Raw genomic sequence first — 21371 nt, forward strand, 5'->3', positions numbered from 1 at the left:
ATCTGGCCACCTCTCGCTTACCATAACTGCGTGTTATTATAGAGGGCGTGGCTGATAGATGCCACAGTGGTAAAAAAAAAAGAGTAAAAAATAAAATTAGAAAAATAAAGACAGTGAGTTTTTCATTAGAAAGTTACTGTAGAGTTCAGGCTTATTCTCGAGGGAAGAGTTTGGTTTCAGTTGATAATATATTTGGCGCAACCCCACCCACTCTACTGGATTTGATATGAACCACAATATGCTCTTGGCTGCATGCAACATTATGGGAGTAGAAACATGACACTCTGACTGCAGGTTACCTCTAACTCACACTCAAGTCAGATATCAATTCCCCCTTTTCCATTTGAATAGCATTTCAATGAATTCAGAGGTTATAAACTGAAAGTTGGACCAAAACTGCACAGAGATTGGTCTGAACATGTTAGAATTGACTATAATGTGGTTATGGCAAATGGACTCCTCCCATGCCATGAGCACAAAAGGGATAAAGTTCCAGAAAACTGAGCCGCGAAACTAAAAACTGTTTACACCATAGCAGCATGATAATCGTTGTCATAAATAATTCAGCCACAGCACATATTCTATGTATAAAATAAACTTGTTTCTCTTTCATGCACTTCTCCCTCTCCCAGCAGGTAGTGGCAATGTGGCCTCTACCATGACTGCCAGTTGCTGTGGTAACCGTATATCCATGCGTGTGTGTGTGTGTGCGTGTATTGTGTGTGCCTGCTACAATCCGACTTGGATCCAGCAATGTTTCTAGGTCAAGACCTCCTTGTTTTTTGCCACATGTAAAGTGACTGACAGGAAGGATACGACACACACTACCTGGACAGGCAGTCCAGTGTAGTAATGCACAGCAGCATGAGCTTGAACTGGGATTCAATATTTTATCATCTTATAATGGAATATAAAAGTGAAGTTGTTCTGCGTGTGTGTGTGTGTGTGTGTCAGATGATTTGTCTGATGTAAAGTTTTGATTTTGCATACTTGCATAATATACTAAATTATCTATTTATTAATCACTCAGCTCACACATCACATGCAGTTGAAAGTGTTATCGGTTTCATGTCAGGTCAGTCTGCTCAGTTGGCGGAAAGTTGTTATGTTGCTCTCAGGATAAAGTGGCTGCTAACACTCATCGGCTACTCCATCGTCTAGCACCGAACGACCCCCTGGATGGAAATAGCTGCACTGGCAGCTCCAGTTGTCTGCCCCACACACACACACACACATAAAAAACACACAGTATATGCAGGGCAAAATATAAACACACATAAGCAGGAGACCAGACTAATGCTGCGTGTGTAGTGGCATAGCTGGCTTTCAGTATAAATAGCTGCTATGTGCCATGGTTGTTGTGGAGTCTTGTAATTATCCCTGCACTACCAACACTTAAACAGCAGAAAACACAGACACACACACACACACTGGAAGCTCCACTTGTTGGTGCATCTGGGAACGAATCATGCGTAACTAACACTTTTTTAAAACATAAAATGCAAGTGAGCAGGACTAAGTGTGTGAAAAAAAAGAGCTAATTCAGCTACAGACTGTGTTTATGTTTCACAGGATTGTGGATGGTGTGTGCATGGTTTGTGTTTCCAAAACACCGACGGTCACAGGCCTCATCAATCCACAATGTCCCAGAGTAGAAAGTGAACAACATGAAGTTAATAGACAACACGTTAACTGTATAATTAACATGGTGCCCTGCTAATTTTTCCTTTATTCCTATCCAAGCTTTGTCTCTTGGGGACTGGTGTTACAACTTTGTGTGGGAACCAATGTCTATTGGGACATTTGTGACAAAGGTGATAGTTTCTTTCTCAGTGTGCGTTTGTCTCTGTGTGTGTGTGAGCACGAGAGAGAGAGAGCAAGAGAGATGGGATGGCAATTTGATGTCGAGTTGCCAAGTCTGTCTCTGTCCTCAACCCCCGTCCAGACTGTTCTTTGGAATGTCACACTGTGCTGACACAGAGGGTTTGAGGGTGTGTGTTGTAAGAAAGCATTAGAAAGAAGGGAGGCTCTTATTGTGATGCATAGTCCTCTGGAGGTGTATAGCAGAGTGCAGTAGCAAGATGCCCTGTGAGCGTGAACAGTGTTGAAATAAACTCACTGACCCCTCTCTCTAAGATTGAATAAAAGGACGTAGGTACTATTCTGCAATTAAGATCGATCATCCTCCTCTCTATATGGCCCAAACTCTTTACTTTTTTACGTTACTGCACCTAAGATTGTTAACTTCTTTAACCTGCCACATTTTTAACACATCTTCATGTTTTCCAAAAACACGTAATGTGCATCTAAGAAGGTACTAATTTACATGTAGATCCTGTGGTTTACCCCTTCTAAAAATAAAACCCACGGTTCACTTCTGGCAAACCCAGTGAAGAAAGCATGTGGTGCACACATATGCATCTTTCACGCAGATCTCAGCTTGTCATTAGCGGATGAAGCGAAAGCTAATATAAGGAGAAACAAATGAGTGATTAAGGGAGGAAGAGAAACAAAGTGGGATAGTATAGTTTAAGATGTGAATGTTAAAAAAGCTGCATAGATTCAGATAAAAAAATGGAAGAAAAGGTAGATGGAGGAAAAGAAAACCTTTGCAGAAAAAGGAGGAGAAAGTAAATGTAGAAAGAAGGAAGAGTTATTTGGCTTTGGTAGTCCTGACAAGAAACCAACTCTGTGTATGGGTCCCAGATGGTCGCTGTTAACCATGGGCCAGTGGTTACACTGATAAGAGACTGCAGACCATGCAGCTGGATACACACACACATACACACACACAACCCAGCTGGACAGAGGTAAGGCGATCTGTTCACTGGTTAATTAGAGACCTGGAGAAAACACTACGACAGCATCTACTCTGCGTTGGGAACGTTTAAAAACACATCTTCTCCTCTTGAAATTGGCCAGATCTGGTGTTCTTCTTCATGCATCAAAGGACATTTGACATTTTTAAAATGATTATTTATGTAGCAGTAATGTTAAGCATCTAGACTTTTGTTGCCTCTGGGTAATACAACTGATTATACAATAAAGTTGTCAGCAACATGCATTCATCTATATCATTTAAAGCTTATGTCTAAGAATTAACTCATGATAACACAGCTGTCTTTATGGAAAATTGCAATAATCACAGCAGACACTTAGTCAAAAAAAACAATGTTATACTTATATTGGTGTCTGACAACAGACATTCAACGAGAACACCAAAAGTTAGTGTTAAGCAAAATGTAAACACATTATCAGAGGTGGCTGAAATGAATGCTTCAATTTATATTTATATGTTTTTTCTATAACAGAAACCACTGTTAGAAAGTGTTACTGTGCTAAAGAAAGATCGGAAACCTGAATCATTCTATAGACTCGACACACGCGCGCACACGAGCAGTTGGCATGTCCAGATGGAGCCACCCACCTAGCTGTGCTATACACACTACAGTTCATTCATTGATTTATTTGCCTGCTCTGTCACACTATTGTAATACTGTACGTTTACAGTTACACTTTTTTTCAATAAAAGATCAACTAAGTGGCTGCTTGTGAGGGGGTTCCTTGAATCTGGCAGCTGACAAAAAAACGCCAATAAATATAATGGGAGATTAGTAAAACGACTGACATGATCTCAGTAAATTGACAATACTATTAATAGTTAATAATGAATGATCAAGGTCAAGGGCTTATAATAATCTCCTCTAATAATTTGCCTGACTACCTTGGGAACCAACAGGAGTCAGCTTGTCACACACACACACACACTTGCTGCAATGTGACCAGTGCTGACACACACAAACTCTGGACTGTCTGACTACAGCTCCCAGCAGCTGTCATCCACAGACAGAGGGGAGACAAGGAGGAGATGATGAAAAGGCAGAGATATTGAAAGAAAGAAAAAAGGAGAAACCAATTTATGATCGTGTAAAGATTATAAAATGAGTATTTACAACTGAACTAAAGTAAAAAAATGTTCTCCTTCATATAACATCTATATATGTTAAGTATGGCTGCATATTGCCAAATCCAGGTAGTGACAAAACAGCAGTAGCATTATTGGTTATGTATCAATTGATTCACAATAAAATGCATTGAATTCAACCAAATAAGAGTCAAAAGAGACCTTTTTTCATTTGCTACATCAGCGCTGGAACATGTGTTACCACACTCAGCACTGAACCTACGGTCATGAGCATAAAGTACACAATAAAAGGACTTAAAAGCAAAGTAATGAGTATTGTAAACGACACCACTTTTTTTTTTTTACTACAAAACACCATATTCACTGAATACTGACAGGAGAGATAAGAGAAAGACAGATCATTATCCATGTTTAAACCCATGCTGGTGTTTCTCAATAGTCAGCTTCAAAGTGAAACGACGCACCAAAACAACAGCAGGCTAACATCTGGGTGTCTTTATGCAGAGTGAATGGAAGATGGAAGTGTCACTTGGTGATAATATCCATTACTAAAGGCAATTTGCCAACAGTGTAACTGATCTACTACTGAATGCAATTCTACAAATATACTCAACAACCTGTACTCTTCGAAAGAAACCACAATATACTTATTGTAAACTGCAGTTGTGAATGTGTGTCAGTGTGCCACTGCAATGCAGTGAAATGCACCCTGGATAGTTGTGCATAAAACCCCCCATTACCCTTCTCTCCACTACATTACTCTCCTGAAGTGTATACCCCCCCAAAAAGATTATCCTGTCCTCTCTCCTCCTTGTGTGCTCCTACTTCTCTCTCCCTTTCTGACCCGATTCTATTTCTTCTTACTTCCTTGCCCTCCTGCACTCCTACAGTATATTCTGCCTTGTCACAATCGGTTCGAAAAGTAGAAGCAGGAAGATTTGTTACAAGGGCCTTTTGAGTGATTACACAGACACAGATTATTTAGAGGTGTGAAGCAAAGAGTTTTGATGTACTAACTATTGTTGGTAACAGTGTGTCAGTGTGCCTCTGTAGTGCTGTGTAAAGTTCTCCAAACAATTGACCGTTCCCATGATGCTATTTAGAGAACAGAAAGACATAGATACTTGGGTCTGAAGAGGTGATGAGAGGAGAGTTGAAACGACAAAGAGGACATTATGCCACCTCTGTGGTTCTGCAGTGTGAATGCTAACATGGTCTTGAGGTCGTAGATAAACAATAAAAGATGGCTGACAAGTGCACCTCATCTGGATGCTTACTGTGCTGCCGTGTCTCTACCTCCCTACTCTGTTATCCTCGCCCTCTTTTACACTTTCTGTCACAAAGCCCTGTGGTACGAAATGATGCTTAAGCAATGAATAGCAGCCAATTAAGATAACAAGACGGCATTGCTATTGTCTGCAAAATGCAACCCTAATTTTTCACTGTGGTGTGCATGTTCACTGCAGATCCACTTATTTACAGTGCCCAATCCATCTTCATTAAAACTCTCACATTTGGAAATGCATTTGTCCGCATTTCATATCTCTCATTGGTGCAATAATACAGTTTTCAGAGCGTGTTCACACATTCACAGAATCCCCCAGATTTAGGACAATGCAGCTGTACAATCATCCTAAGCATTCAGCTAAAGCAAACAAAGGGTGTTCTATGGCTAAACTGTGGGATATTTTGGACAGTCTGAGTCCATTAACCTCACCTGAGTAGATCTGTGTAGTTCATGCTTACAGCAGCCCAACACTGTCATCAGCTCTTATCACCACAAACTGTCTCGACATCTTCGTCAGGGTCTTCTATGTGTATGACACTGCTTTTACATCGGGAGATATTTGTTTTCTTCTTTTGTGTCATCAGCCCCCCACTTGCTTCTGATGAATCCAGTGGAGGATCACCTTCTGTGTTCTCACATCGGAGGCTCTCACTTGGACATTTACATTCACACATGCAAAGTTCTGCTGAGTTCAGTGCATGTCTGGAAGCTGCTTTAAAGGCATGAAATAAGTAATGTTTGTGAGAGAAATAAAAGAGTGTGACATTTTCTGCCTGGAGACAAGCTGTTGAGAGGTGAAGTACAGTTTATTACTGCAATCACTAGAACTCACATGCTGTACAAGAAGAATACGCGGGTGGTCTCTAGACAGAAATCTTCTACAAGTAAACAGTCTCCAGGCAGATTTGATATGCTAATTTATGCAAACTGGCTCACTGTACAAGTACAGTAGTATGCCATGAGTGCACATGTTGACTTCAGCTGCAGTGCAATGCAATTCAAATGTAGGTCATGGAGGAATTTCACCCCCTCCCCTCTTCATTCTACTGTATTCCTTTGATTTCCTCCTTTGAGCTGTTCCCTCTCTGATCTAGTTCTCAATCTCATACCCCGATCTCTCTATGCTTGGTTTAGTTTTCTCTATTTCTGGTTTCTCTCTGTCCCAACTTAATCCTCCGCTCCCACCCCTCTTCTCTGATGTCTGTGAATGTGGTACCATAATGTTAACATGGTGCCTGAACTAATCTAGTCAGTAAGCAGTTGGCCAGTTCAGTGGGCGGTCAAAGTCAAGACATAAATAGGCGCGCAAAGAGAAGTGTTCCATGGGAGAGTACATGATCGAAGAAGAGTATTTTGGTGAATTCCTTCAAATGTTATGTCTACTGAATGAATAATGAAAAATGTTTCATGGTGTTGTCTTAACAGAAAATACTTGGCAAATATCCTTCCTCTTACTAATGAAAGGTCTGCCTATTATCTTAAAGATTCCATCGTATAAAAGATAATCGACTTTGGTGTCAAGTCGATGCTAAAATTCGGATGGTTCTTGAAGGTATCATAGATGTCGTAGGCATTGATTTTTGTGAGACTGAAGAGGACAGCCTTATAACCCTACAAGTAGCAGTAGTTTCAAAGTCGAAGAAGAAGAAGAAAAAGGAGGAGAGAAGAAGGCATGTACAACAACATGTGGAATGGCAGCTAAAAGCAAAAATGATGCTACAATGCATTTTCAATGTGGTTATGAACAGATTGAGGGTGAGTGAGTTTCAGTTATAAAACTTATATTGTCAAAATGTTCATATCCTGAAACGTTGGTGTTATGGTTTGTGAATTTCAACAGTCTAATCAGTTGTAACAATGCTCCAGACAACATTCCCACATGCTAACGTTATCTTGTTAAGGCTAATGCCAGTTCATGGCATTTGATGGGCAACTGTTATAACTGTTCAGTCCGTCTAAATACTTCAATGACTTTTTAAATGAATGTTCTCATGCATCAGTCAAAAAATTTGTAGAGATCAATTTAAGCTACTGAACACTGACTATATGGATGTGTATGCATGTGTGCTAATGAGTGTGTGTGCAGCAGCCTCGGTTGTTTTCTACTTTTGGCTGTGGAATCCAATTTGGTATGAAGAATCCATGGATTTCCAATGGTATTGGTACCAGCGTATTTCTTGTATTTTACCACCCCTAATATACTGCTATATGACTTGGTCTTCAGAGCTGCATGTTTAAGGGGACAGTCAGGTCTTGAATATTTGGCTGCAATGAGGGGCAGTGTATGTTTCGACAAAATGCCCAGTCTCTGGTATGCATGGGTGACCGAACACAAATACACAGGCTACAGTGAGTGGACTTTGGGAAAAAAAAGCAATTACCACAAGTGCCATTGCATTTCTGCATCGTCAGCATTCAACACATCCAATGTGGAACGTATATAACTGACCTGTAAAAGCTTCAAGTGCAACAACAACGCCAGTTGTGGTCATAGAGCTTCACTCACTGATATCTTGTGCCTGCATTTTGTTCTACACAGCATGTAACAGCTCAGCAGAAGCTTTAAGTCTAGTGCCTGGAATCTAACCAATTAAAGCCACCAACAAGGGGGTTTAAGCGTGTCATAAGATAACCAGACACAGAGAAAGAGAGAGACACAGAGAGAACGAATGAGAGAGAGAGAGGATAGATTACCCGTGAGCCCACTCTTGCTCTTTTCCAGGCTCTGGTGCCCCACTTTTTCTCTAATCTTCCTTGATGGTCTGACACACATTCCACAGACAGATAGAAAGGATTTACTAGGAGCTCTACCAATGAATTCAGTGCTATTTTTTGGGTGACTACTGCCATCCAAATGTGTGGTATGCAGAACTGTGAGGCAGTAGCTATGATGATGACAATCAAATCATAAAAACCCAATAAAAATAAAAGCGAAAGTTAAAACACTGTTTCTAAACTTGGTGGACGAATGAGACACTGTTTGCTACAAACACCAGACAAGTGTCACGTAACCATATGGTCATAACGTGCAAAGGGTCTGAAGTCACAGTTAATCATTTACAGTGAAGACAGCAGAGGTTCATATTTCAACAGCAATAACTGAAGACAGAAACAACTGAATAAACTCTAGTCTGAGTCACAGGGTTTGAGTCACGTTCGTCTTGTGTGTGAGACGTCGCAGCTGGAGTTGCCTTTTTCAGCATTTTTCAGTTTAGATCATAATTCTCCAATTCTTTTAAGTGTGAACATGCTGGAGATATTTAATTCAAAATGTAGGTGCTTGTACTAAGAACAGAGGTTACAAACACACCCCAGAATAACATTTCTACAACTACTAAAAATATCAGCAAAAGAAAAACAAATTGTAACAACAAACATGTGTAGAGAAAAACAGGTAATGCAAGTAAGCAGGGTGGAGACGTCATACTTAAAACACAGACACAGACCTTGTGAAAAGCCTTGAGAAGAGTTTTAGGGCTTGTCAGTGTCAATGCCCCATTAAGGGGCTTGTGCAAGAGATTTACTTGAAAGCAGCAATTTTGAAGCTATTTTTTTTATGATGTAGTTTTGGTATAAGTCTAAACAATGAACTGTATAAGGAAATATGAGAAATGTATCTAATGTGAATAAAATGTACAGTATACTATTAAATAACAACTACATAGCACTGGTGCTGAGTCAAATCAACTTTAGTTGTAACAGGGTGGACAAGTAAATCTTATCAATTTAAACAATCAATATTAAGACTGGTTTTAGAATTTGGAAAAGACAAAAGGAGGATGAGATGAAACTTTTTTACGATTGGACAAATGTCAATATTCAATTGGTCTACAACAACAGATGAGTTTAACGTATGATGAATGTATCTTTGTGGACCATGTGAGTTTCAGAAGTGTGACACTCGTTCCATTTATTACCAGTAACATGTTTTCCTTAACACAGTTAGAAACAAGACAGCATTCTGTGGGATAATTCACAGACACATGAAAGCAATGAAGGTTCTTGACTAAATAGGTTTTCTCACATTACTTGAAACCAAACAGGGCATCACAAAAATCTGCTTTCAACAAGGTTTGGTATCTAAAGCTACAGCCACACAAATACGTTTTCATTTTAAAACAGTGCTTGAAAACTGAAACAATCTCCATCCAGACATATCTATGTAACCGGAAATGGATTAGTTACAGAAAATACTGTGATAAGTGATTGCGAAAAGTAAGACCAGGGAAACGAAATAGGCGAACAACATCATTTTTTCCTGAAACAGGGTCCATAGTGTTTCCAAAAGTCTCCATTTAAGGGACTCAAAAACTCAGCAATTGTGTTGTGTAAAGTGTAGTAATGAGTAAAGTGTTTAAAAGCAAGGTGTTTTAGTGTGGATGTAGCCTAAATAACCATGTGACCTTTCCTTCCCTGTAGGGAGTGAGACTGAGAGGCCTTTAGTCTGGGAGATACTGGTGATAATTTAAACCAGAGACACTCTAGAGAGGCCGAACTGTTTGTCAGTACAACACAACACTACCTTGTTTGCAATAATGACCACCAGATTACATCCACCATATGTGTGTCTGAACCCCTGGATTCGTCTAAATGTGCATGTGTGTGCTTGTGTAAAAGTCCCATTACTGCCAACAAGAACCAAGGGGGACATTCTCCACCCTGATGTCACCCCACATGCATCCACCCGCCCACACACACACACTCTACACACGCAAGCACACACACACAAACACATCATTCATTCAGAGTGTTTTATGAAGTGTCTATGGGACGATGGGGAACAATCCAGTCACTGAGAGCTCACCGAGTCAAATCCACCGACTGAGTAACTTGAATGGACTGAACACAACCATTATTTATCCATCTATCAGCCAATACAATGGCTTGTATTATCCCACACACTCAATGATAAACTCATATCTATTGACTCTATTTAAAGCACACCGTTTTACGTGCATGTTCAGCAGAGTTTACAACACATTCACTCAACACTTTATAGTCCTCAATTTTAAATACTTAAAACTAGATAAGAACACATAGGCATATTCAACTCCAGCTACCATTAATAGATATTTTTCCATTGAATAATCTTGTGCTATTTCTCCAATAAATGGATAAATCTAAATGATTGATCTTTCTTCTCCCCATGGAAAAAAAGGGAAAGAAAATTATTTTAACTGAACTGAGTCATTGATTACATTATGGCAGCCATATATTAGACATATATAATATGCAGTGTAATGTCATATTTAATATTTAAAGTATACTTATACAAATATAAAAATGTTTGATAACAGAAGGTCTGTACGACCTGACACTTTCCAAGTTCACCTTTAAAGTTCATGCCGCAGCAGATGGCTCACGAGCCCAGTCACACTGCAGAAAGCTGATGATGGTATCCCACTGTGCATGTGTGTCACAATCTTTGTGGATTTATGCAAATGTGTAGCTGTTGCACTCTATTCTCAAGTATGACACATCAGCGAGTGGAAAAACCTGAGCCCGCAAACACACCTTTTTATTTCTGTTACTTCCCATCACAACCCAGCTTTTATTATTCCCGTTACTCTGGCGTCGTGGTGTTACTGACGGAGACCGGCTGTGTGTGCACCTGGTCTCGACAGCCTGGACACAGACGGGAGGTGAGGGTGTAGGTGCAGAGGAGAGGACACGAGGGAAAGAGAGGAATTGAAAGGGATAATAAAAAGGAGAACAAATATGCAGAAAGAAGGAATGCAGGGAGGAGCAGAAGGCTAAACAGGCAACCTTAAATGACTGGAACGTGATGAAATACTTATGAAGGGGAAACAGGGAACAAGTCAATAAACATACTTGCTTGTTTACAGGGTGTTGGTTTGTCTCAGGAGATATCAAATATAACCACTTTGTTCTATTTATGTTTTCTGGCTGCAACATGACGATAAGTTTACACTGTAAGGATTGCCAGAGTTCATGTCTAAAAAAAAAAAGAAATTGGTGAATTTAGACAATCAAACGAAATCAAACATGTGTCTGTAAGGTTGTGCACGGTATTGCAGGACAATGCTAAATAGTGTTGAGGCACTAACTCGCTGCTGTGAGTATTAAAAACAGAGAAAGCTACAATGTGTTTTTTCCCATCAGGAGCGAGTTTATCAGTTCAGCAACATTTTCAACCTCAGAAAGATACAAGTAAGAGGTCAGTTTGCCGTGTGTGTGCGTGTGCGTGTGCGTGTTTTGAATTTGGGTTTGCATGCATGTCAGATGTTCCAAATCCAAAGCTCACTGGTCTAACCAGGTTTATGTTTAAACAAAAACAGTGTGCAAACAGCGCTGACACACACAAACACTTGGGCAGACACACACTGCTTGCACGCACAGTCAAGTGGACAGGATTCTTTAGTTCTGTGCCTCAAACTTACTTAAAAGGTGTTAAACCTAAACTCCCTGCAGTGTTTCGGAAACACCCTCTCTGCCTCCCTCTATGTGATTCACACATATAAACATTTTTCACTCTTAAATCCATGACAAGGGCATTTTAAAGCCAAACTCACTGTCGATGGGCAGATGTTCGTATTAAAGCAGATGGTTGCAGATAAATCTTTCAAAGAAAGTTCCTCGTATTTTCTATGTTAATGCATTTTTTATAGTGCAAACTCAATGAGTCTACCATGAGAGGTGACAAAAGAGTTTGACCCATAAATTCTCAAGGAGCAGAGAAAAGACCAGCACTATATCTGTCAGAGGGATCTATTGTTTGCGAGTCCAAGAGAGGCTGGGATCATTTTGAGCATTCTGGTCAACATGATTAAATCTCTGCTTGTGCTGTGCAGGCACATGTGTGCATGTGAACATCAGAGTGTGCAGGCCTGAGATAATCTGTGAGTCTATGCGTGTTTCTGTGTATTTGACCCATTAACTGATTTAATTGCTGGTTCCAGTGATCTGTAAGATTCCCAGGATGGGGTCATGGTGAACCGAAGAGAACAGAGGGTAGATTGAGAGGCATGGAGCTCGACCAGGGGCTGGTATCTAGGTCTGGGCAGGACAGAGGGCAGGAAAGGTTCAGGGCTTTGCTGGTCTTTCACTGAAACTGGGGAAAAGGACAGAGCCCTTTCAGAGAAGGCATTGAGACAGTGGGTTAGTTCAGAATCTGAGGCTGCTCTGTAACAGAGGCCAAGGGATAAACTGAGCGGGGTAGAAACGAAAGGACCAGATTGTTTTTCCGTGGAGCTGTATGGGGGCCTATCAATGGCACTGCACACAGAGTGTGCTCAGAGAAGTGAGCTAAATTACAGACAGAACTCGAAATAAGTCTGTTACAGACGTTTAGAGTTCAGTACATTCCAAGTCTGTGTGTACATGATCACTGAACAAAAAGTCTGTGTGTGTGTGTGTGTGTGTGTGTACATCTGCATTCAGGTGACACTTACTGGATTATCTGGCATCGCAGTTAGTGGCTCAAAAGAAAAAGGGCACAATAAAACCTGAGTGTCTACCTACATATTTTAAACTTCGGAACTGGTTCACGTATATATTTTCATTGAAATTAGCCTGGATTTGTGCTAGCTCACAATTATTATATGGCCCAGCATCAGTAAAAAAGGATGAGCGAGGGAACAGAGGCCATTTTGAGAATCAACCGGGTATCTGTACTTACTGTACACACACAACACTCATACACCCTTATTTATGTGCTGTGTTTGGGCTCCTACATGGGACTAATTAAGATCGAAGATTTACAGAGATATTTATCATCTTGATTCATTTATGCACTTATTTCTAATCTCTCCAACACCCATTTGCTCCAATGCTTCATATCACTAAGAGATTCAATAACATATTGATGTACCTAATTCTATGTCATATGTTGTAGCTGTCATATTTAAACTTTACATCAAACCCTCAACTACTAAGAGTGAATATGATAATATAGGAGTAATAATAGGTGAATATGTCATCTACGCATGTAATAGAGACAGGCATAGATAATAGATAACAGTTGTGACAGCTTCTGTCTGACATTAGTGATGGGTACAAAGTGCATTACCAGATGACTGGAAATAGTAGGAGGTAAATCCTTAGAGACATCTGGGCTTTACGGCTCCACTTACTCTGACTATCTGCTAAACACAGCAACTTGAACTTCAGAACCAGCATGAACAACTATTTATGCCACATGCATGTAATCTGCCGTTTTAGAATTTTCTGTTTCAGAGTCATTTTAACTTGGAGTAAAACACCACATGTAGTTTGATTGGATGAACACACACACACACACACACACACACACACACACACACACACACACACACACACACACACACACACACACACACACACACACACACACACACACACACACACACACACACACACACACACACACACACACACACACACACACACACACACACACACACACACCTCTAAATTGGAAGTTATTTTCAGGTATTGAACTCATTGTTGGCACACAAAGGCCTCAGTGGAACTAAGCTATTCTATAAGGAGGGGCAGCACTGATATTAATGGGAGAGGTTACACAATCAGCTGAGGCTAGGCAGCATATGGAGGTCAAGAAAGATGTAGAGCAGCCACTTTGTCAAAACTAGAAGAGCTGACAAATCTGCAAGGACTGGGGAGGAGCAGTAAACCATATACAGGACCAATACCAATGAAAAAATCTGCACTGGAATTACTTTCATTAAATATACACCTAACCTTAGTGTTGATTACAATATTCCCAGTATACACTATTACACTTTTATTATGAGATGAACAGAAAAATCTCGCACATTTTGCCAGAAATTCAAGTAAATCTAATAGACCACATCCTCTTTTTAAGTTGTATAAAGGCTGCAGCTTACACAGACATCCTGGGCTGCTCCTAGGAAACATACTAATGTTTATGTTTGGTTGATGCTTTGTTTTTCTCAATTGTTTCTGACCCTGGAGGGAAACAGACATATTGGATAAAAAACTGCTATTGTAATAACGGCACCAGGGCTGGTGTACTGCAAAACAAACAGGATGTGTGTCACACTAGGTTGATCTCATTTCTCATTTAAGGGCTTGGCAAGATCAGATTTACATCAAGATAAAAAAGCCACTTACTTGTAAACTTGGGGAAACAGATATTTCTAAGGAATACATATGTTGATCATACTGTGGGTATAAAATTACATTGGTAGTCTTCTTGTCTTCTCTTACTGAATGTGCTAATGTAGCTTATTTTGCTGTGTCCAAACGAAACTCTATTTTCATACAGCTTAATTTCTTCAACCACAAACAGCATATAAAATGACAAAATGTAACAGCGTACACATAATTACAGTCATCAGAGTTGTTGATGGTGATGTCATGTTCTTTAAACGATTAATTATTCTTGAATAACTGGAAAGGCGAATGCAGCAGTTGGGGTAATTATCTGCTCTAGAAACACTTAAGTACGACTGTATAATCTTGTTTAGGTCCAAATGGATGCAACAGGCTCCTACATGCTGGCTTTGAGGTAGGTGTCCATTTCAGCTCTGCCGATCGAGACGTGTCCAAACAGACCCAATGTGAGAGCTGCTGACAGAGTCGCTGGGTTTAACACACACGCATTCTACAAGCACACACTGTATATGCTCGAATACTCACTCTACATGGAGAGCAAGTGTCCTGACAGCTGTCAACCCACAGGTGACACAGCCCTAGTTATTTTTAAAACAGTGAAGTGTGAGTGAATATGCAATAAAAGGAGCAGAGGTATGTAATTTTCCAATCCCCCTAACATTTTATACACTTCCAAAAGCAGCTTGTGTTAATTCCATACTTGTACCACTGTGCAACCCAGAGTAAAAGCTCTAAATGAGACACAACTTAGTTCCTTGTTGTTTTTTCCAAGGTGGCTCTCAAGATTCAGACACTGGGATTTAAAGATGGGTCAATGGTAGACTCAAAAAAGCCAGACCTCTAATTATGTCTCAAATTAAAACTGGTAAAACTTGCTCTCTATGAAGCTAATGAGACGTTAAGATGCTCACAAACCTTCCTACAGGACGTCCCTGTCTGCATACCAGTAACATACTTTCGTCTGACTCATACTCCAGTTCTCAAGGCTCTGACGTGAGTAAATATGTTTCAACTTTTGCTCTCCCTCTCTGGTCGGTTGTGTGGAGTGACCTCATCCCTCTGTACTGCCTGTTAGCCATCAGCTGTTTCTCTGAAGCTGACGCAGTGGAAATCTCACTAGGTAAACGGAGTACCACAAAGAGGTAACCCTGATTTACAGGAACAAGATAAATACAGAGGTACAGACACACACACACACACAAGGCCATTATACAAAGAAGGAAACCATGACACGATTAAGATTTGACACAAAACAGAGGGAAAGCGGGAAACTACATGGAAAATTAACTGGCGCTTGATAAAACAAGAGAAAGGATTATTCTCCAGAGTAGCCTCCTCTGTTCTCTCTTTATCTCTCTCTCATCATTTAGTCAATAGGGCTTTGTTTCATTCCTCCCCACTGACCAGGGCAGTTCTCAGTTTTTCAGATGGAGGCAACATAGTTCAACCCTTCTGGTTTTGTCTCAGCCAACAGCTGAAATGGAGCTAAAATGAAGAACATGAAATGTCAAGTTTTGTAGCTATTGGTCTTCCTTTACGTAACCATCGTAAAACAACAGTAGGGTTGTTTGTTTTGCTTTACAAAACATCTGTATACAAATTAGAACAACAACAATGAAATATTTTCTTAGAAAATCAGGTCATGTAGTAGCCTGTGTTTTTGCAAATGATGTGCTCAAACATTAGGGGAGGAATGCTCTACTCCTCTCAAAAACTTCAGGTAGAGTACAATGCAAGAGCACTTTAATGATGCAGCGTATACCTCTGCAAAAGCGCACCCTCTATTAACTGGGTCCATCTTCAATGTTTTCAACTGCTTTAAAATAATTGGATCATAGATGCATCATGACAACTGAGCCCTGATCCCAAAAACATACCATTTCTCTGGATTTCTGAGGAGGGCTCTCCACAGCTGACTACTTTCAGGCACTGCAGTGAAATCACATACTGGAGGAGGTGATAATTAGTCACGGAGATTATGGACAGACTGTGATGTGAATCAATGTGCGTCATTCTGCTCATTTTCACACGTTTAGTTTGACCAAGATTAATAAACAGATTCCAACAAGTACACTCAAACACGTCTTTATCCTCTCTGCATTAGTCGGTGGCTCATTCAAGACCATCAAAGGAGGCCATCTGCATCGTGAGCAATAAAGATAAATAGAGAGATTATTAAAGATTCATTAGAGTATCATATTTGTCCTTTCAACAATTACACAGACACCTCTTGGTATCAGTTTGTTTTTCAGTTTCCTGGACGTTGTTCAGAGCACTTCTATGGAATCAGGCCAAAAACGTATTTAATCATTAACTCTTAATGACAGTTTAAATCCAATTGAACCATTAGACCTATTTCAGCAAACACTGTACGTGCGGGCATGAGTTTGCGCCAACAGTTCATGGATACGTACAGGAATATGAGAGCATGTTATGTTTTCTGCATTGTGGGCAGGTTTAAGGTTCATAAAGGGAAAAGACAGACAGATGGACAGAGGATAAATAAGGTCAAAGAAAAGGTGATAAATAGAAAAAAAATTGTTTTGAATTCAGTTCCTCAGGAAATAGGTAAATTAGTTCAGGGACAGCAAACAAACTAAGGATGTGACCTCGTGTCACCTGCACTGCTGCAGGTACAACAGATTTGAATGTGTTGGGTTTAAAAATTCAACGAACTCCTGCCGTGGATGGACAAAGGTTTTAAACATCCCAGAAACGTTGACATGCAACACTACCCATTACAAGTAAAAAGTCTTGCTTTCTAACAAGGTCTCTCCCTTTTAGGTCTCATAAGAATATCTTACATTGGGTTTTTAAAGGTGATAGTTTGACTGGTCCCATGTGAGTGCTAATGCTGGTATGTCAACATGACGGCACAAACATATTTCGGTAGCTTGGGGTTTGTGTAGAATGTAAATCAATGCACGTCAAAAATATGTTCAGGTCATGTCTGTTGAACCTCACTGTTGAGTGACAAATGTGTGTTTTTAGAAAATGCTGACATTTTGTTTGGGATCTCTTTTGAAAACAAACGCAATAGCCAAAGCTAAGCTGTCCATGCTTAGCGCCAACTGCTAAAATAAACTCGGCTGCAAGGACAAACACAGAAGACAGAAAGCAAACAATGGGATGAAAGACAAATCTACACGGGGATAGGATTTAAAAGATCTGTTGATGAATAAAGCTGAATATATATGAACAATTTAGAAACTGATATTCTAAGAGTAAACTTGACAAATAAATAACTGCCTGGTTGGGAGTCCCAGGTATGTAACCTCTGTGGGGTCATTATCAAGGACACTGACGTCACTTGGTTTCTTATTATCTTCTTATTAACAAACCAAGTGACACCAGTGGCCTTGATAATGACCCCACAGAGGTTACATACCTGGGTCCTCCCACTGTTCAGACAGTACAAACAAAGCCTTATTATGGATAAGAGGTGAAACATCTAGGTCCAGTTGCCCTGGATTCAACTTCTCTTGAATAACCATGGATCTTCACGTACAAGAAGGAAAATACACAGATGGGTTGTGCAGTGTTGCAAAAGGCAGCTGTAACAAATGTAGAAATGAGAAACAAAGTGAGATGCCAAAGCACACTCCAATGTTCTTTATCAGACTGAGACAACTAAGCAAAGTGAATGTGCATGGAGAAAGTCCAAATCCAACAGTGAAACAGGTGGTTTCAGCTAATCCTGTGTGTGTGTGTGTGTGTGTGTGTGTGTGTGTGTGTGTGTGTGTGTGTGTTTGTACGTGTGTGCGTTTTTGAAAAAACACTTGAATGCATAAGAGGTGTGTAATCTATTTGGATACGATCGTGCAGCTCTGTGTTCACGAGCAGTTGTTTGTACATCATAAATATGAACGTGTACATGTAGTTTCTTCTATTAAAGAAAGCAGATCCAGTCTTTGCTGAGTATGTGTTCACTGTCAACTTCAATAGAGCCCGAATAATAGAGCTCAAAAGAGGCAAAGAAAGGCTTTTATTTTGAAAGCTTAAGTCTACTTTTCTTTCTTTTGTTCAAACTTTCCCCACTTGGCATTCCAGTTATTTCATTTCACTCAACTGTAAACTAATAAGCTGGAACTCAACCCAAAAACGAAGGACATGCACATCTCTCTCATTGTGAGTTTATTCTGGTAGTACACACTAATTATTACATCTTAATCCTCATTTCTTCTCTAGCATTAACTGTATGCCTGTGACTTAGTCCAAGTATTGAAAAACACTCCAGCAGTGTCTCCGATTTTTCAGGATTTCTGATTTCTTTGTTGCAGCCATGTGGTTCTCATAAATCAGTCAGAATAAAGCCCTTAAACAAAATGCACATCTACAAACAGCATGCAACAATTGACAACTATAAGAAGCAACAGTCTTTCACTGGCGCATTTCAAAAACTCAGCCCAAAAGGATTTTTACTACACCACAATGATGAGCTCATGCGATGAGCATTTACTCATATTTACACTAAAAGGTTGTTTGTTTCACAAAGATCCCACAGGGACACATGAGACAATTATTGCCATCTTTCATTATAAATCAACATGGATGTGGATCCAAATCAAAAACCACTTGCATTAATGTCAAAATTACAGCATTCTGTGCAATTTATAGCTTCAGTCTTGCCTCTATTATCTACCCCTGCGTTCACGTGTGACACAGAGTACACTTTCATTATGACCCATATCAAGGATGGAACAAGGATGCCCTTTCTGATCATGCTGCTTTACTGATAGCACTGATAAAGGAGCAACTTTCATCTGAACACCTATCAGCATAATTGCTGTCAAATATCAAAGTCTTCTGAGTAAATAGATAAACGTTTGAGTCTTTATGAGCAACCATCACAGCCAATATCTTCAAAGCGAAAGCGGCAAAACCATTTACAAAGGTGGCTCAAAGTTTTGATTAAGAGACTGTCAAATCTCTGGTTACCTTTTTTTTTTTTTTACCGTGAGAACATTAACAGACGCTGCCTCTCTATAGCTGATCTCAGACACATGAACTTTTCAAAACATTCAGGCAAGGACTGGCATCTGGGTAGAGCATGCAGGAGCCAGGACATTAGATTTCCGTTTTTGTTTACAGCACATACACACCAGCATTGGCCCTTATCACCGAAACTCTTGAATCGCGTTGTCTTTCCAAGTTGACATCTTCGTCTGTGTCCTATACTTGTAGGGCCCCTCTTTTTCACCCTGATATATTTGTATCTTTCCACTTCTGTGTCTGTTAGAAAGGATCATCACTATGCCCACTCACTCGCTCTTAATTTCCCTGACTTTTTCCTGCTTTATTGTCACATTGGTTCCCTCGAACATTTAGGGGGCTGGAGTTCTGGAGAATGCTCAGAGCTAACTTGGACCTTTACGATCTCACCTTCAGCCCCTATGGACATTTTCAGGAAAATATTCGGACTGCGGTGCACGTCTGAAAGCAGCTTATGATGCGGTGGTGGCGAGTAGAACAGTTGTTTATATTTTTACTTTAGCCCTCACACACACAAAACACAGACTTCAATGCAGGTACCATATTGATGACTGTAGGAAACTGTTTAAGACTAGATGGCACACAGGAGGACAAGTGGTCCGGGGGAAATAGAAAGTATGAAGGAAAGAAGTCACCATCAACTGTGTGTGTATACAGTACGGCCTCAACAGCCTCTGGCTAATTGAAACAAACAAAAAGAAAATGACTCGTCTGTCAGTCTACACACAAAACCATGCAGATTCTCTTTAACATCAAAGCTACTCGCGAGCATACATACACAGAGACACACACACACAGAGACACACCCAGGCTGTGATGTCTTTCGAGACATCTCCTTCTCTCTGCTCTTCTGCTTTGTAGGTGAACAATACAGGAAAGTGATATGTTCAGAAAGACGACTACCCCGGTCACTCCTAGAGGTCCAATACTGTACATGCGCAAAACAACAGTTTTTGTAGATACAGTAGATTCCAACAGGGCAGTTTGGTTTGTAGACAAATAACCCCTCAGTAAATTATACTCAGATGATCAAGTTTTCTTTCCCAAATACATTTTATGGACTGCTGTGAGGAATGACCTAAAACTCTATCCCATTATTTTCAAGGCTCTGGGCTACTAGAAACCATGGCCACCACAAAAACCATTTTACTAATATATTTAAAACAAGACAACTATCTTATTAGTCTCCTACCTTGTAAGTGTTCAACAGATTTTTTAATTAATTTTGCATGTGAATGTGAAGCTCTCAATAGCATGTCCAATTCAAAAACTCTCTAGTAACTATGGGAAACTCAAACAAGCCGATCTGCAGGATGATAGTCATTAAAAGACTGTTTGTGATGGGACTCCAGTTTATCTAGTTTCCATTTATACAGCAGCCCAAATCGATATATTGATGTTTGAGCTGCTGCAAAGAATAATCAAGTGCCAATTTCATATCAGCTACTCATAACATTTTCATTTGATTATTTAAAAACACATAACTATACAAATAAGAGGATGAAGATATTAATTAAAAGCTATTTGCCATACAAAGTTGTCCAAGTGGTAACTATATAGTACCTCACCGGCCACTACCAGGGGTATAGATTTTTTCATAACCATTTAGGAAGGTATAAACCTAAAACACTGGCCCAATAATGTAGCAAATGAAAATATGGTCTGTAACTCTGGTCATTATAATAGCCTGGTACAACTGTCAGATAGACAGGTTACCTACCTGCAGTACAACTCATTACCCATACTCTCCTATCTGCTGCAGAGCTCAGCTGTGACGTGAAACATGAGCCAACGAGCACAGAAACGATAAGGGCGTTATGTGATAGTGTTTACCTTAGACAAATTATGTAGAAAAGGATGGGGAGGGAAAGTGATGTAAGATGACGCAACGCTTTTCAGCTCAGTGAATCTGACTCCTCTACAGCAAACATTTATAATGTGTGTGTTACACGGAGAGAGGGAGAGGAGAGAGAGAATGATGACTCCCTGCACTCTCCCATTTCTCACTCGCACTGCCCCCCTCTCTTTGTCTCTACAGTGAGTGAGGTGATGAATGTGTGTGTCTGTCTC

General features: G+C 40.1%; 1 protein-coding gene across 7 annotated transcripts in view; it reads right to left on the reverse strand.

Moving 5' to 3' along the window:
• Positions 1-21371, reverse strand: part of LOC118113331 (protein MTSS 1) — a 50857-nt gene that overhangs the window by 20343 nt on the left and 9143 nt on the right. The window lies entirely within an intron of this gene.

The sequence above is a fragment of the Hippoglossus stenolepis genome, chromosome 8, assembly GCF_022539355.2.
Source record: "Hippoglossus stenolepis isolate QCI-W04-F060 chromosome 8, HSTE1.2, whole genome shotgun sequence".
NCBI lineage: Eukaryota > Metazoa > Chordata > Actinopteri > Pleuronectiformes > Pleuronectidae > Hippoglossus > Hippoglossus stenolepis.